This window comes from Saccopteryx bilineata, chromosome 4, assembly GCF_036850765.1.
Source record: "Saccopteryx bilineata isolate mSacBil1 chromosome 4, mSacBil1_pri_phased_curated, whole genome shotgun sequence".
NCBI classification, from domain to species: domain Eukaryota; kingdom Metazoa; phylum Chordata; class Mammalia; order Chiroptera; family Emballonuridae; genus Saccopteryx; species Saccopteryx bilineata.
Window position 1 is genome coordinate 156885804 of NC_089493.1, and position 17340 is coordinate 156903143.

Genomic DNA, 17340 nt, shown 5'->3' on the forward strand with positions numbered 1-17340 from the left:
TGTCACTGGAGCTGCACTCACTGCTCAGTAGGATAGCTGTGAGCCGCTTATGGCTCTTAAGCACTTTAAATGGGGCTAGTCTAAAAAAGTGTAATATTCATATGATATTTTTAAAATAGGGCTTTTTTTTCTCACTGTGAAATGATAGTGTGGTCTTATATTTCTCTTGCACGGTGTTTCATGGGAGGCTTTTAAGCTTGGGTGGTGGGACATTATATGAACAAATCAGAATTTTGAATAAACTATCACAACAGGGCTAGACTATTCCAGGGAGTTGGAAGACTAGCAAAACTCGCAAGGTCTCGGGAGACCAAAAGAGTTGTTAGTGCTCATGTGTCTGCGGTGGCTGCCAGGAATGCTAAAACAGGAAGTAAATTTGATGAATTGGTTTTGTTTCTATCCAGTGGTTTTGTGGCCCATGGAGCAATGACTGGTAAAGAATTATTATGAGAACTTGGGTGGGAAGAATAGTGAGTGCAGCGGGAGCGGGACGGTGCGGAGGACGGTGTGGGGGGCGTGGGTAAGTGCAAAGACAGGCCCAAGGAGAAGAAGGTGAAGCTAGAAAATGCCGGGAAATGAGCTGAAAGCTTCTAAGTCGTAATATATATGGCCACGGGGTGCTGAATGCCAGGTTGGAGAGGGAACCAGGAACGTGGACCAAGAAGGAAGTTTTGATTTCTATCTTTTCAGAGAAGAGGCTGATAACAATGTTGGCTGCAGCTATAGATACCCTTAATACAGCCCCCCTGTCGGGATCCAAGAAAATGAGTTTGGAGGAACCGAAGAAGATGACCAGAGAGGACTGGTGAAAGAAGAAGGAGTTAGAAGAACAATGAAAACTGGGTAATGCTCCTGCCGAAGTTGATGAAGAAGGAAAGTAAGTAGTTGTCTGTGCGTGTTGGTTCATTTTTTGCATGATCTCTTCATTTAAAATACAAATTCATATCAGCCCTGGCCAGTTGCCTCAGTGGTAGAGCATCAGCCCGGCATATGAAAATCCCTGGCTCTATTCCTAGTCAGGACACACAAGAGAAGCGACCATCAGCTGCCCCACCATCTCCCTTCTCAATATCTTTGTCTTCCCCTCCTGCAGCCAATGCTCTACTGGAGTAAGTTGACCCGGGAACTGAGGATGGCTCCATGGCCTCCCTTCAGGTGCTAAAATAGCTCAGTTGCTGAGCAGCAGAGAGTAGAGCAACAGCCCCAGATGGGCAGAGCATCACCCTCAGTGGGCTTGCCAGGTGGATCACGGTCGAGTGCATGCTGGAGTCTGTCTCTCTGCCTCCCTGCTTCTCACTAAAGAAAAATAGGAATAAAAAAGCAAATTCATGTCTGCTTTACCAATTATTTATCCTTTGACAGAAAGCTATCTTTACCATTAATATCATGTTTGTTTTTGTATTTTATTAAACTCATATGTATAAGGTTTAGTAACCAAAAAATATTGAAGGACTTATAATGAACAACCAGAGTCCTTTTCAACCCTTCCCACTCCTTGTCCCACTGTACAAAAGTGACTACTTATAAATTTTTGTATTTTTGAGATTTTTCTGGCTGGTACCTTCACATGTCTAAATAATATACTGAACCCATTATTTTAACCAACTCTAAAACACTACTAGTTTACCTCTTGCTCTGATGCAAGATTTATCTCACTAATGTACATCTTCCTTCTTCCTTCAGCTATATTAGTATTCATTATTTCTTTGTGGGTAATTTTTCACTCTAATTTAAATTATGTTATTATTTTTTTATGATAGAGCTATCAAGCGATTCTCTCCTCTTCCCTCTCTCAGCCCCAAGCACACACTGCAATATCTATTCTTATATCCTGTATAGGCTACTTTTTGCAATTGTAATAGCAATTATTTTTAAACTTTATTCTTTAAAAAATTTGTTTTTAATTTTATTACAGAGACATCCCAACCCTCATATTCCTCAGTATATTTCTTCAGTGCCATGGTATATTGATCCTTCAAAAAGGCCCACTTTAAAACACCAGAGACCACAACCAGAAAAACAAAAACAGTATAGCTCATCTGGAGAATGGTACTACAGGGGTGTAAAAGAGGTATGTAAGCAACCTGTGTGTATCCATGTGGAAATGGAGATATTATTGTAAGAATTTAACAAAACAACATTTAATGCAATATATATAAAGTGGATCTAGATTACATAACCTTTTATCTGGTATTAAAATTCACAATATATATGACATTAACTTTTATATTTTATTTTATCAATTTTATATTGCTGAAGTTTTTAAACTTTCTCATTTATAAAATTATAAAGACCCTTTACTGGTTGTCTTCTTTTTTTTTTTTTTTTTTTGGTATTTTTCTGAAGTGAGAAGTAGGGAGGCAGACAGACTTCTGCATGTGCCAGACCAGGATCCACCTGGCCTGATGCTCTGCACATCTGGGGCATTGCTTTTTTGCAGCTGGAGCCATTCTAGCACCTGAGGCAAAGGCCTTGGAGCCATCCTCAGCTCCCAGGCCAACTTTGCTCCAGTGGAGCCATGGCAGTGGGAGGGGAAGAGAGAGACAGAGAGAAAGTATAGGAGGAATGGTGGAGAAGCAAGTGGGTGCTTCTCCTCTGTGCCCTGGCCATGGTTGAACTCAGGACTTCCACATGCCTGGTCGACACTCTACCACTGTGCCAGTTGACCAGGGCTTTGTTCTCTTAAATGAATCATTTTACTAGACAATATGATGAGAGTTGATGTTATTTCTAACATATTCAGGTAAACAGAACATTTTCTTTGTTTTTCTTTATACTCATTTATAGAATTCTATAACTACTAAGTACCGCAAAGGAGCATGTGAAAATTGTGGGGCCATGACACACAAAAAGAAAGACTGCTTTGAGGTAAATTCGTCTTTGAAAATTTTGGAAACTCTTGTCAGAATCTTTCTTTCCTTATTTCTTGTCAGGGAGCTTAGTTCTATTTCTCTAAAATTATCTACACTTAGCTACTGCTTAAATAAAACCTAATTTGACTGAAAGTAGTTCAGCATCATCAACTTTTACTGCTGGAAGACTAACTGGTAATTTTATTAAATAAACCATAAAGTCCCTTGTATACTCTTACCTGCTCTATAAAGATCATTAAATTTTCCTTTGGGTTACAATTACTTAGGGAAAGATTTTATCTTACTCTGTTTTCCAGAGACTTAGACGAGTTGGAGAAAAATTTACTGGAACTAATATAGCTCCTGACAAACATGTCCAGCCTCAGCTGATGTTTGACTATGATGGGAAGAGGGATCGGTGGAATGGCTACAAACCAGAAGAACACATGAAAATTGTAGAAGAAAATTTTAAGAACAATCATCTGGAAAAACCAACTTTGGACTAAACTAAGAGGACTCTTCAACCAAGGAACACTGAAGAAGGAACACCGAGACTGGTAGGAAAAGCGGAAACATGGAGAGGGCTGCCCAGCTCCCCAGAGCGAACAGCAGCAGGGAGAAACTCATGTGGTGGGAAGTGAGTTAAGCAGAAAGGGAAGGGTCCTGAGCCCCAGGAACAAAGCCCCAGCCTGCGGCCCCAGAGCTCTGAAGAGGTGTAAGGACAGTATTTAGCTGGAAACAAGTCAGGATACTGTTTGTGAGAAAGAGTCTGATTTCTCAGACCCAGGATTCTTCTTAAAGGGACTGCGCAAAACATCTCTCTCACAACCACTCACCCGGGGCTCCTGGGGATGGGGAGAGAGGAGAGAACCAGAGTAACAGGAAGAGAGTGTAGGAGGCACAGGGAGAAACATTTTGGGAGATAGCCACCCTAACCCCTGGAATGAGTCACTCCCCAAAGCTGAAGTGAATATTTCCCCTGGAAACAGCAATATCAGCAAAGGGAAGCAGGAGAGCAGCCAAACAAGCTCCCCCACGGCAGTCAGAGCAGAGTCGCATAGAAGGAGGGAGCTTTTGGGCCTACATTAGTGAGTCTTAGGGTCCAAGCTGCAATGCCCCCACCCATGCGGCTGAGGGCTCACCGGAGGGTTGGAGGCAGTGGGAGACAAAAGCGTGGTTCTGCTGGCAGGGGCGGAAGCCAGCTGGCCACCACTGGGCTCAGGTGTGAGCTCAATCTTGCCTGGCTGGGGAGAAGGGGGCGTGCAAAAGTGGTCAAGCTCAGCTGCTGGCAGCCTGTAATCCAGCCTGTGGGAGAATGGCGAAAACCCCAGAAAGGGTGGAGACCAGCCCCTGAGCAAGGGCACAGGAACACAGCCTTGCCCCGCCCATGCAACCCAGGCTTGCGGTCTGACTTGGTAGCCGGCTCCTCCCGTGGGGGTGGAGCCAAAATCCCAGAAGAGGTGGAGTTCTACTACTGAGCTGAGCTTGGGCACGCAGTCCTGCCCAGCAGTAGAGCCAAGGCTAGCAGCCGTTCCTCGAGCAGGCTCCTCCTGCAAGGGCAGGGCGAAAGCCTGGAAACAGGCAGAGACTCGCAGCTGAGCAAAGGTGCTCACCAGTGCCCTCAGGACTGAGCATATCATCACAAACGGGGCGGGGCAAAGGCCAAGGCCACCAATGCTTGTGCACCCGAGCGCATGATCACAGCCACTCCCGTGAAGAGAAAACGTGGAAGCAGAGAAATACAACACAAATAAACCAAGAGAAATCCCCAGAAAAGGACCTAAGTGAATCAGATATAACCAAATTACCAGATGCAGAGTTTAAAATAATGATTGTTAGGATGCTCAAAGATATTAGAACAACCATAGATGGCCATTACGAAAACCTAAATAAAGAGATAACAAATATAAAAAAGGACATTGAAATAATAAAAAAGAATCAGTCAGAAATGACAAATACAATATCTGAAATAAAGAATACAATGGAAGGAATTAAAAGCAGGATGGATAAAGCAGAGAATTGAATCAGCGAGTTAGAGGACACGATAAATAAAGGCACAGAAGCAGAGCAGAAAAAAGAAAAGAGACTCAAAAAGTCTGAGGAAACTCTAAGAGAGCTCTGTGACAACATGAAGAGAAATAACATCCGCATCATAGGGGTTCCTGAAGAAGAAGAGAAAGAACAAGGGATAGAGACTTTGTTCAAACATATCATAGCGGAAAACTGCCCCCAATTAAGGCAGGAAAACATTTCACATGTTCAGGAAGCACAGAGAACTCCATTAAGAAGAAACCCAAAGAAACCAACACCAAGACACATCATAATTAAAATACCAAAGCTAAGTGATAAAGACAAAATATTAAAATCTGCTAGAGAAAAAAAGACTATCACCTACAAAGGAGCCCCCATAAGGATGACTTCTGACTTCTCAACAGAAACACTTGAGGCCAGAAGGAAATGGCAAGAAATATTCAAAGTAATGCAGAACAAGAACCTACATCCAAGACTACTTTATCCAGCAAGGCTATCATTTAAAATTGAAGGGGAAATAAAAAGCTTTACAGACAAAAAAAAAAAAAAAAAAACTCAAGGAATTCACTGCAACCAAACCAAGGCTGCAAGAAATGCTAAGGGACCTGTTGTAAACAGATCAAAGGAAAAAAAGAATTAGCAAAAGAGGAATATAGTTTTAAAGAAAACAATGGCAATAAACAATTACATATCAGTAATAACCTTAAATGTTAATGGATTAAATGATCCAATCAAGAGACATAGAGTAGCTGCATGGATAAGGAAACAAGACCCATACATCTGCTGTCTACAAGAGACACACCTTAAATTAAAAGATGCACACAGACTGAAGACAAAAGGATGGAAAAAAATATTTCACGCAAATGGAAATGAAAAAAGGCTGGGGTAGCAATACTTATATTAGACAAAATGGACTTTAAAACAAAGACCATAGTTAGAGATAAAGAAGGTCATTACATAATGATAAAGGGAGCAATCCAGAAGGAAGATATAACCATTATAAATATCTACACACCTAATATAGGAGCACCTAAATATATAAAGCAGACTTTGATGGACATAAAGGGGTGAGATCAACAGCAATACTATAATAGTAGGGGATTTCAATACCCCATTAACATCATTAGATAGATCCTCAAGAAAGAAAATTAACAAAGAAACAGCAGACTTAAAGGTCATATTAGATCAACTTGATTTAATAGATATCTTCAGAACCTTTCACCCTAAAACAGCAGAATATACATTTGTTTTCAAGCGCTCATGGTACATTCTCTAGAAACGACCACATATTAGGGCACAAAAGCGGTCTCAACAAATTTAAGAAGATTGAAATCATATCGAGCACTTTCTCTGATCACAATGGCATTAAACTAGAAATCAACCACAATAGAAAAATTGAAAAACATTCAAACACTTGGAAACTAAATAGCATGTTATTAAATAATGAATGGGTAAACAATGAGATCAAAGAAGAAATTTAAAAATTCCTAGAAACAAATGATAATGAGCATACATCAACTCAAAATTTATGAGACACAGCAAAAGCAGTCCTGAGATGAAAGTTTATAGCATTACAGGCATACCTCAAGAAGCTATAAAAAGCTCAAATAAACAACTTGACCCTACATCTAAAAGAACTAAAAAAAGAACAGCAAGTAAAGCCCAGAGCTAGTAGAAGGAACTAATAAAGATCAGAGCAGAAATAAATAACATAGAGGCTAAAGAAATAATAGAGAAGATCAATGAAACCAGGAGCTCATTCTTTGAAAAGGTAAACAGATCGATGAACCTTTAACCAGACTCACCAAGAAAAAAAGAGAAAGGACTCAAATAAATAAAATTAGAAATGAGAGTGGAGAAATAACAACTGACACAACAGAAATACAAAATATTGTAAGAAAATACTATGAAGAACTGTATGCCAGAAAACTAGACAACCTAGATGAAATGGATAAATTCCTTGAAACATATAATCTTCCAAAAATCAATCTGGAAGAATCAGAAAACCTAAACAGACCAATTATAACAAATGAGATTGAAACAGCTATCAAAAAACTCCCAAAAAAGAAAAGTCCTGGGCCTGATGGCTTCACAAGTGAATTCTACCAAATATTCAAAGAAGAACTAACTCCTGTCCTTCTCAAGCTATTTCAAAAAATCCAAGAGAAAGGAAGGCTTCCAAGCTCCTTTTATGGGGCGAGCATAATTCTGATTCCAAAACCAGGCAAAGACAACACAAAAAAAGAAAACTATAGGCAAATATCCCTGATGAATTTAGATGCAAAAATCCTCAGCAAAATATTAGAAAATGGGATCCAGCAATATATGGAGAATATCATACACCATGATCAAGTGGGATTTATTCTTGGGAGGCAAGGCTGGTACAATATTCACAAATCAATCAATGTGATTCATCACATAAACAAAAGAAAGGGGAAAAACTACATGATAATTTCCATAGATGCAGAAAAAGCATTTCATAAAATCCAGCACCCATTCATGATCAAAACTCTCAGCAAAGTGGGAATACAGGGAACATACTTCAACATGATAAAAGCCATCTATGGGAAACCCACAGCCAACATCATACTCAATGAGCAAAAATTAAAAGGAATCCCCTTAAGATCAGGAATAAGGCAGGGGCGCCCCCTTTCACCACTCTTATTCAACATAGTTCTGGAAGTCTTAGCCACAGCAATCAGACAAGAAAAAGAAATAAAAGGCATCCAAATTGAAAAAGAAGTAAAACTATCATTATTTGCAGATGATATGATATTGTATATAGAAAACCCTAAAGTCGCAATCAAAAAACTACTAGACCTGATAAATGAATTTGGCAAGATGGCAGGATATAAAATCAATACTCAGAAATCAGAGGCATTTTTATACACTAATAATGAACTGTCAGAAAGAGAAATTAAGGAATCAATCCCCTTTACCATTGCAACCAAAAATATAAACTACCTAGGAATAAATTTAACCAGGGAGATTAAAGACTTGTACTCGGAAAATTATAAAAATTGATAAAAGAGCCTGACCTGTGGTGGCGCAGTGGGATAAAGCGTGGACCTGGAACACTGAGGTTGCCAGTTCGAAACCTTGGGCTTGCCTGGTTAAGGCACATATGGGAGTTGATGCTTCCTGCTCCTCCCTCTTCTCTCTCTCTCAGTCTCTCTCTCTCACTCCTTTCTCTCTAAAAAAAAAAAAAATCAATAAATAAAATATTAAAAAAAAAAATTGATAAAAGAAATCAGGGAAGATACGAACAAGTGGAGGCATATACCGTGCTCATGGTTAGGAAGAATAAACATCATTAAAATGTCTATATTACCCAAAGCAATTTATAAATTCAATGCAATACTGATTAAAATACCAATGACTGACTTCAAAGATAGAGAACACATTTTCCAAAAACTTATATGGAACCAAAAGAGAACATGAATATCCCCAGCAATATTGAAAAGGAAGAATAAAGCAGGAGGTATCACACTTCCGGATATCAAGTTATATTATAAGGCATTGTACTCAAAACAGGCATATAGATCAATGGAACAGAACTGAGAACCCAGAAATAAACTCACACTTTTATCAACAATTGATATTTGACAAAGGAGGTAAGAGCATACATTGGATTAAAGACAGCCTCTACAACAAATGGTGTTGGAAAAATTGGACAGCTACCTGCAAAAAAATGAAACTAGACCACCAGCTTACACCATTCACAAAAATAACTCAAAATGGATAAAAGACTTAAATGTAAGCCATGAAACGATAAGCATCTTAGAAGACAACATAGGCAGTAAGCTCTCTGACATCTCTTGCAGCAATATATTTGCTGATTTGTCTCCACAGGCAAGTGAAATAAAAGACAGGAAAAACAAATGGAACTTTATCAAACTAAAAAGCTTCTGCACAACTAAGAACAATAAGATCAGAATAAAAAGACAAACTACAGCCTGACCAGGCGATGGTGCAGTGGATAAAGCGTCAAACTGGGATACGGAGGACCCAGGTTCGAGACCCGAGGTCACCAGCTTGAGCGCGAGCTCATCTGTGAGACCCGAGGTCACCAGCTTGAGCGTGAGCTCATCTGGTTTGAGCAAAGCACACCAGCTTGAAGCCAAGGTCACTGGCTTGAGCAACGGGTTACTTGGTCTGCTGAAGGTCTGCGGTTAAGGCACATATGAGAAAGCAATCAATGAACAACTAAGGTGTCGCAACAAAAAACTGATGATTGATGTTTCTCATCTCTCTCCATTCCTGTCTGTCTGTCCCTATCTATCCCTCTCTCTGTCTCTGTAAAAAAAAGAAAAGAAAAAAGGCCCTGGCTGGTTGGCTCAGCAGTAGAGCGTCGGCCTGGCGTGCAGGGGACCCAGGTTCGATTCCAGCCAGGGCACATAGGAGAAGCGCCCATTTGCTTCTCCACCCCCCTTCCTTCCTCTCTGTCTCTCTCTTCACCTCCCACAACCAAGGCTCCATTGGAGCAAAGATGGGCCGGGCACTGGGGATGGCTCCTTGGCCTCTGCCCCAGGCGCTAGAGTGGCTCTGGTCGCGGCAGAGCGACACCCCAGAGGGGCAGAGCATAGGCCCCTGGTGGGCAGAGCAGGTCGCCCCTGGTGGGTGTGCCGGGTGGATCCCGGTTGGGCGCATGCCGGAGTCTGTCTGACTGTCTCTCTCCCCGTTTCCAGCTTCAGAAAAATACAAAAAAATAAATAAGTAAAAAAGACAAACTAAACAATGGGAGAATATATTTGACAATGCGTCTGATAAGGGGTTAATAACAAATCCAACTGTATGCTGCCTACAATAAATACATCTAAGCAACAAGGATAAAAACAAATTCAAAGTGAAAGGCTGGAAAACAATATGCCAAGCAAATAACATCCAAAAAAAAGTAGGCGTAGCAATACTCATATTTAATAATGCTGACTACAAGAAAGCAAAAGTACTCAGAGACAAAAATGGTCATTTCATAATGATTAAGGGGATGCTGAATAAAGAAGCCATAACAATCCTTAATATATATGCACCAAACCAAGGAACACCAAAATATATAAGACAGCTACTTATTGACCTAAAAACAAAAACTGACAAAAATACAATCATACTTGGAGACCTCAATATACTGCTGACGGCTCTAGATTGGTCATCCAAACAGAAAATCTATAAAGATATAGTGGCCTTAAACAAAACACTTGAGCACCTGGATATGATAGACATCTACAGGACACTTCATCCCAAATTGACAGAGTATACATTTTTCTCTAGTGTACATGGAACATTCTCAAGAATTGACCATATGTTGGGCCATAAAAATAACATCAGCAAATTCAGAAAAATTGAAATTGTACCAAGCATATTTTCTAATCATAAAGCCTTGAAACTAGAATTCAGCTGCAAAAAAGAGGGAAAAAACCCACAAAAATGTGAAAACTAAACAACATACTTTTAAAAAATGAATGGGTCAAAGAAGAAATAAGCGCAGAGATCAAAAGATATATACAGACAAATGAAAATGACAATACAACATATCAGAATCTCTGGGATGCAGCAAAAGCAATGATAAGAGGGAAGTTCATATCACTTCAGGCCTATATGAACAAACAAGAGAAAGCCCAAGTGAACCACTTAACTTCACACCTTAAGGAACTGAAAAAAGAACAAAAACAACCCAAAACCAGCCAAAGAAAGAAGATAATAAAAATCAGAGCAGAAATAAATGAAATAGAGAACAGAAAAACTATAGAAAAAATTAATAGAACAAGGAGCTGGTTCTTTGAAAAGATCAACAAAATTGAAAAACCCTTGCCAAGACTTACCAAGGGAAAAAGAGAAAGAACTCATATAAACAAAATCCAAAATGAAAGAGGAGAAATCACAACGGACATTGTAGATATACAAAAAATTATTGTAGAATACTATGAAAAACTTTATGCCACTAAATTCAACAACCTAGAAGAAATGGATAAATTTCTAGAACAATACAACCTTCCTAGACTGAGTCAGGAAGAAGCAGAAAGCCTAAACAGACCTATTAATAGAGAAGAAATAGAAAAAACCATTAAAAACCTCCCCAAAAATAAAAGTCCAGGCCCAGATGGCTATACTAGTGAATTCTATCAAACATTCAAAGAAGACTTGGTTCCTATTCTACTGAAAGTCTTCCAAAAAATTGAAGAAGAAGCAATACTTCCAAACACATTTTATGAGGTCAACATAACCCTCATACTGAAACCTGGCAAGGACGGCATAAAAAAAGAAAACTACAGACCAATATCTCTAATGAATACAGATGCTAAAATACTAAACAAAATACTAGCAAATCGAATACGACAACATATTAAAAAAATAATACATCATGATCAAGTGGGATTCATCCCAGAATCTCAAGGACGGTTCAACATACGTAAAACGGTTAATGTAATACACCATATCAACAAAACAAAGAACAAAAACCATATGATCTTATCAATAGATGCAGAAAAGGCATTCGATAAAATACAACACAACTTTATGTTTAAGACGCTCAACAAAATGGGTTTAGAAGGAAAATATCTCAACATGTTAAAGGCCATATATGATAAATCATCAGCCAACATCATATTAAATGGCATAAAACTGAGGAATTTCCACCTTAAATCAGGAACAAGACAGGGTTGTCCACTCTCTCCTCTCTTATTTAATGTGGTGCCAGAAGTTCTGGCCAGAGCAATCAGACAAGAGAAAGAAATAAAAGGCATCCATATCAGAAAAGAAGAAGTAAAAGTTTCACTTTTTGCAGATGATATGATCCTATACATCAAAGACCCCAAAGACTCCACAAAAAGATTACTAAGAGAGATGGGAAGATGGCAGTGGAGTAGGCAGACACACAGATGCCCAGCTCTTGTTAAACCAAATTCGGAGGGACCCAAAACATGAAAGACAGGAACAAGGTCCATCATTTACACATCAAAGCTTTATTGTCTAGCTTGGCCAAGCGGTGGGAACTCCAACAGAAATCTGACGGAGAACGCGCCGGGCCTTTGTTCTACTTAGTTTTTATAGTTTTGTAAGTGGGAAGTACAGAAGCAAAAATTGCAATTAGGAGCCCCTTACCACTATTGGTTATAGTCATATGTCCTTTAACATGATAGGACCAGATTCAATTTGCAAGCCATACATCATTTTGGAGAAAACAAAATTTACAAGTCAACACAATGGTAGAAAGATGTCTCTTTACATATTAAAGGCATTCCTACATTATCTAGTGTTTATCTGCCATCTCTCTGTCCAGAGTCACACACATGAACTATATCCATTCATTTGGGAGAGGTAGTTTCAGTGGGGACAAATGCCTGCAAATGGCTCATTACTATAAGAAAAGGTTTATTTTGGCTTTTCTCTTCCTGCACCTGGCTAGCCATTCACCCCTTTCCCCACAGGTGTGGTGGAATGTCAGGGAATCCATGTTTTCCTTCCCTTTGCATTTACAATACAATGCCAAGGGCCATCCTCGTTTTATGCCAATCACATAGTACAGAGATTAATCACAAAATTTCTCTGCACACCTTAACCCAAATTAATAAAATGTTCTTTAAGCCTCTTAAAATATTAATATCGATTCTGTAGCCTTTGGTACTTTACAACACCTGCGGGTGAAATGGCTCAGTAGCTCCTCATTCCCCCCTCTGAATGGGAGGATAAGATGCGGTATCTACCAAGGGGAGAGGCTGGTAGGTAGGTTGAAATGTAGGTCGACGGACCAGGAGGTTGATGGCCCCTAGCTGGCGTTTGACCAGGGTGGGATAAGCAATAATCAGGTATTGCTCTTTTTGTTAACTGAGCAGATGAGATGGGTGGTTAGGCCCAGCACCTGTCCCCTGGATATAAAAAAAAAAACAACCCTGTTTATATTTTGGTTTTCAACGGATATTAAAATTTCAAATTTGTGCGTTGTGATTCTTACTCATCTGAATTCCCATGTTTGGATTTGGAGGCAGACTGGATAAATATAAAAAAAAAACAACAAAACAGCCAATGCTAACAAATATTATAACAAGTGTCCTAATACAATTGATTAAAACCTATTAGATTACTAAGCAAAGTCTTAACTAATACAACATGATTTAAAATAAAATTTTTAGTCTTAAATGTCCTTAACATGTTAATGTAATTTCACCAAGTCCATGTTGGCACTATTATTGCTTCATATTATTTGTAAATGTAACCCAAGCCTACTTCAGTTTGAGAAGTGTCCCAAGGAGGAGTTACACACATTCAGGAAAGGTTCATAAGGCACTGGAGTTGTGGTCACATTTCCATGCTTTGCAGCTAGAGTCCAAGACCCAATGACCACTGCTTCTAACTGGTAACAATTTAGATAGACTGGAAAAGCCGTCTGCAGCATGTATGGAGCCGGAGGTTCTGTTTTCTTTAAACTCGAGAGGTGAACCCAGGGTGCCTTTCTCTGGAGCTCTGCAATTATGGCATGGTGAAGAGAACCTGTGGATACACTATCCTGGGTAGCAGAGGTAAATTCGTCTAAATTAGGAGTAAGTCCCAGCCTAAAATAGGCATGGGGCATTGAAGCAAGAGGAATAAAGGAAACACTAAATATTAAACAAAGCAGCAGAAAATAAGACTATCAACACCCACAACAGAGATCTTCGAGGGCTGAATAAAAAAACCTGAATATTCAGGCAAGGCATAGTAAGTAACCCTTGTGTCCATCAGAAAGGAGATCAGTTTACCTGCTACTTGGAAGAAATACCCTAGGCTCGTCCACAGCGACGTGAGATGGGGCCAATGGCCCTGGGCACCTTTAGTCTTCAGTGGCAATCCTCAGTAGGCTGGCAAGGTCAGGACACAGGTAGCCAGAGCAGGGCTAGAAGAGACGGAAACCTCCCTTGGAGGAGTGAGGGAGCGGCTTACCTTCCAGTGTCCCTTTTTTTTCCATAGTAAAGGCATGTCCCTGGTGGGGGTCGAGAAGCCTGGCAGGCTTTAGCTCAATGACCTTCCTTTTCACTCTTGAAGCAGGGCCCTGATGGGAGTCCTATGAAGTCTCTCGAGGGCGTTGGAGCCTTTATGGGTGTATGCCAAGAGCTGGTATTTTACCTGATCTCTTTTTTGGCTCTGTCTGCATTTTATGTTCCTCTTTTGGTCATTATAGACCTTAAATGCCATGCTCAGAAGATCTCGTTGAGGGGTTTGAGGGTCCCCATCTTCCTATATAAACTTTTTCCATATACCTAGGGCTGATTGGAAAAAGACAAAACAGCATTATCAGCTGGGTTAAATAAAAGAAGGTAGAAGTTTGCAGGAAGAGAAAAAAAGTTTGGCATCTTTTGTAGGATTTCAGAGTTGCTGAATAAACCTGTACATTAGTATTTAAGAGAAAATTTTTAAAAGGTCCAAAACATGAAGTTTTATTGAAAACAATAAAATACAGCAGATTCTTATTTTAAAGTAAAACTGACTTTTCCCAGAACTTTCCTAGTACCGCATTATTCTGATTACTATTAAAAAACAAAACAAAGTCCCAATTTCAAAATAATTAGCAAACCTGTTGGTAAACATTCTTCTTATGGTTCTAGTTACTTTTCTAAACTTCATATTTGCACCTTTCTAAGAATGAAAGGGTTTTTTACACTAAAGGAAATAAACAGATTTATTGTAATAAACTTAAACATAAAAACCTGAATGTCAGAATTACATAGACCTTTCATTCAGAATAAATATGTAAAGAATAAGCTGTTCTGACACATCTAAAACATTCATCCAATAAATTAAAACAAATTTTAGCACATACTTGCACAATGCACACTTGCAGCGGTGAGATACTATCAGGAATACAAAAACGAATCTATTTAAGTAACCCATATAACAATAACAAAGTAGTCAATGTATTAGTACTATTAGAGAGGTATTATAAACTGGTACAGTAGCTTAGTGCCATGAAAGATTAATTTCGACCGGTCTTTAAAGAGAAAGAAGTAGTACGTAGTCATGTCAGACAGCTTAACTGCCGAAGCAAGTTTAGGTTTTAACAGAATCTTAACTCTCTCCTGTATTTAATAATGGAATCAGAGCCTTGCTTGGGGAGGCTCTTCTTTCTTCCTTGTCACCACACAGATTTTTAAGCATTTGTTGAGTATACTTTATAATATCTTTACTTCAAAATTGTAAGAAATACTTGTCTTTATGTTAACTTAACAAAACATAATAAATGCATTTTCAAGTAACATTTCCAAACTTATTAAAACATTTCTATCCTATTAATTAACAGGCAAATTAAAGTGCACAATAAGGCTGGAAAATTCCAGTACATTATTTCCAGTGGCCATTATTTTTCTATATTATTAATGAAAATCTACACCTTTGCTAGGTGAATTCACCCTGTTTTAAGCTTTGCAGCCTGAAATTTGAAGCAGTTTAGCCAAAATTAGCAAGTTTTAGGATTCACATTTTATTCTATTTAAATTTAAATGAGCGTGCTATATTTACTCCAATTAAAATTAGAAATTTGTAGAGATGATATCATCTTTAATCCTAGCTTGCACCCAGTGGGCAAGCAAAAACACACACACTGGGCTTCAAAACCCACTCACATTCAGTGCTCACAAAGCTACTGACTTATTCGAGTTTCCTAGAATCAAAGGTTTTTAGCTTACCAGACTTATTCACCTCTGTTCCCCATCTCCTTCCTTCTCCCTGCACAAACTGTGCATAAGCTGGCCCCTTACTCAGCACTTCACCATCTTGGCTGCTTTTCCTGGCCTCCTCCACGTGGCCTTTCTCTGCTCCCCTCTAATATAATCTCAGTCTTCCAACCATTCATAAATTCTAAGGACTGTAACAACCAGCAACCGAAATCCGCCTCAACCCCCACTGACCTGGGAAGCCACCGCGCACTGGTCGAGGCCATGTGGCACGGGTGTGCATGCGGCCACGTCCCCAGGGACGCATGCCCTGGTGGGCATCCCGCAGCACGCCAGGCAAGGTTGCGCCACGCATGGTTGAGAAGCCAGAGGGCGCAAGGCCCACCGTGGGCCTCCGCCTGGTCCCTCTGGGAGCTCTTCCCTCCGGCCGCACGCAGCATGCAGCAGCCTTTTGAGGGGAGGGAAAGGCGGGTCCAGTGGGGGCTGAACCGAGCTTCCTCTGGTGTTTCCCCGGAACGTGCCCCTGCGGGCCCCCCTCTAGGCACAGAGGCAGTCCTGCAGCCCCAAAACGTCGACTGGGCCCTTCTTTTCCCCCTAGCCAAATATCATCCAATCTCGCTGGGGCGGGGGCTCGCCAAACTCTGCCGCCCGCCTCCTCACACAACTTCCTCTTCCCCACGTGCAGAAAGGTGCTTCTCTCACGATGACCCCGACCCAGGGAGCACCCCACACAACCAGTCCTGGGACGCCAGAGGCAGCCGCTGAACCGCGCAGTGAGAGAGGGCATGCGCCCTCGGGGCTAGCCAGGCGCCCGTGGCAGGGAGGGGCCCACAACAAGCACACGCGAAGGAAACCAAGTGGGTGTGGGAAGCCCCTGGGGCAACAGGCGGGTCCACTGGGAAAACACACAGGAATCCCCAAAACCGCCACACAGGGGTGGCTGGTGACACCCAGGACGCCCGGCAGCCCCCTCAGCACACACATGCCCATGCCTTCCCTTTTTTCCCCCACACTGTACTTAAAGCTTCACTCTCTAAAAACTTTGACGAATGCAGTGACAAAAACAGATAGACAAAAAGCAAAAAAAAACCAAAAAAACAGAAAAACAGCAAAAACAGATAAACAAACAGGCACCACACTTCCCTTGAGCTTGGAATATCTAAACTCAAATGGGGTTCCCTAAAGGCGGGCTGCCCCCCCCAAATCTGCCAACCTTGCGTCCGAGGGGAGACGACCAGTGGCTCCTTTCCAGCCTGTCAGCCAGAGCTAACTGGCAAACAAACGGTCATGACCTTGTTTGTTATACTTACCCGGGGTTGGACAATAAAGCTCCGGTGTGCAGACCAACGAAGGTCCCTCATTTCCCGGCCAACGCACCAAATGTTAAGCCAAATTCAGAGGGACCCAAAACATGAAAGACAGGAACAAGGTCCGTCGTTTACACATCAAAGTTTTATTGTCTAGCTTGGCCAAGTGGCGGGAACTCCAACAGAAATCTGACAGAGAGTGCACTGGGCCTTTGTTTTACTTAGTTTTTATAGTTTTGTAAGTGGGAAGTACAGAAGCAAAAATTGCAATTAGGAGCCCCTTACCACTATTGGTTATAGTCATATGTCCTTTAACATGATAGGACCAGGTTCAATTTGCAAGCCATACATCATTTTGGAGAAAACAAAATTTACAAGTCAACACGATGGTAGAAAGATGTCTCTTTACATATTAAAGGCATTCCTACATTATCTAGTGTTTATCTGCCATCTCTCTGTCCAGAGTCACACACATTAACTATATGCATTCATATGGGAGAGGTAGTTTCC

At 40.5% G+C, this 17340-nt stretch overlaps 1 pseudogene; it reads left to right on the forward strand.

Annotated features, from left to right (window-relative positions):
- Window positions 1-707: 707 nt before the first annotated feature.
- The window catches only part of LOC136335859 (pre-mRNA-splicing factor SLU7-like), a 44637-nt pseudogene continuing 28004 nt past the window's right edge, over window positions 708-17340 (forward strand).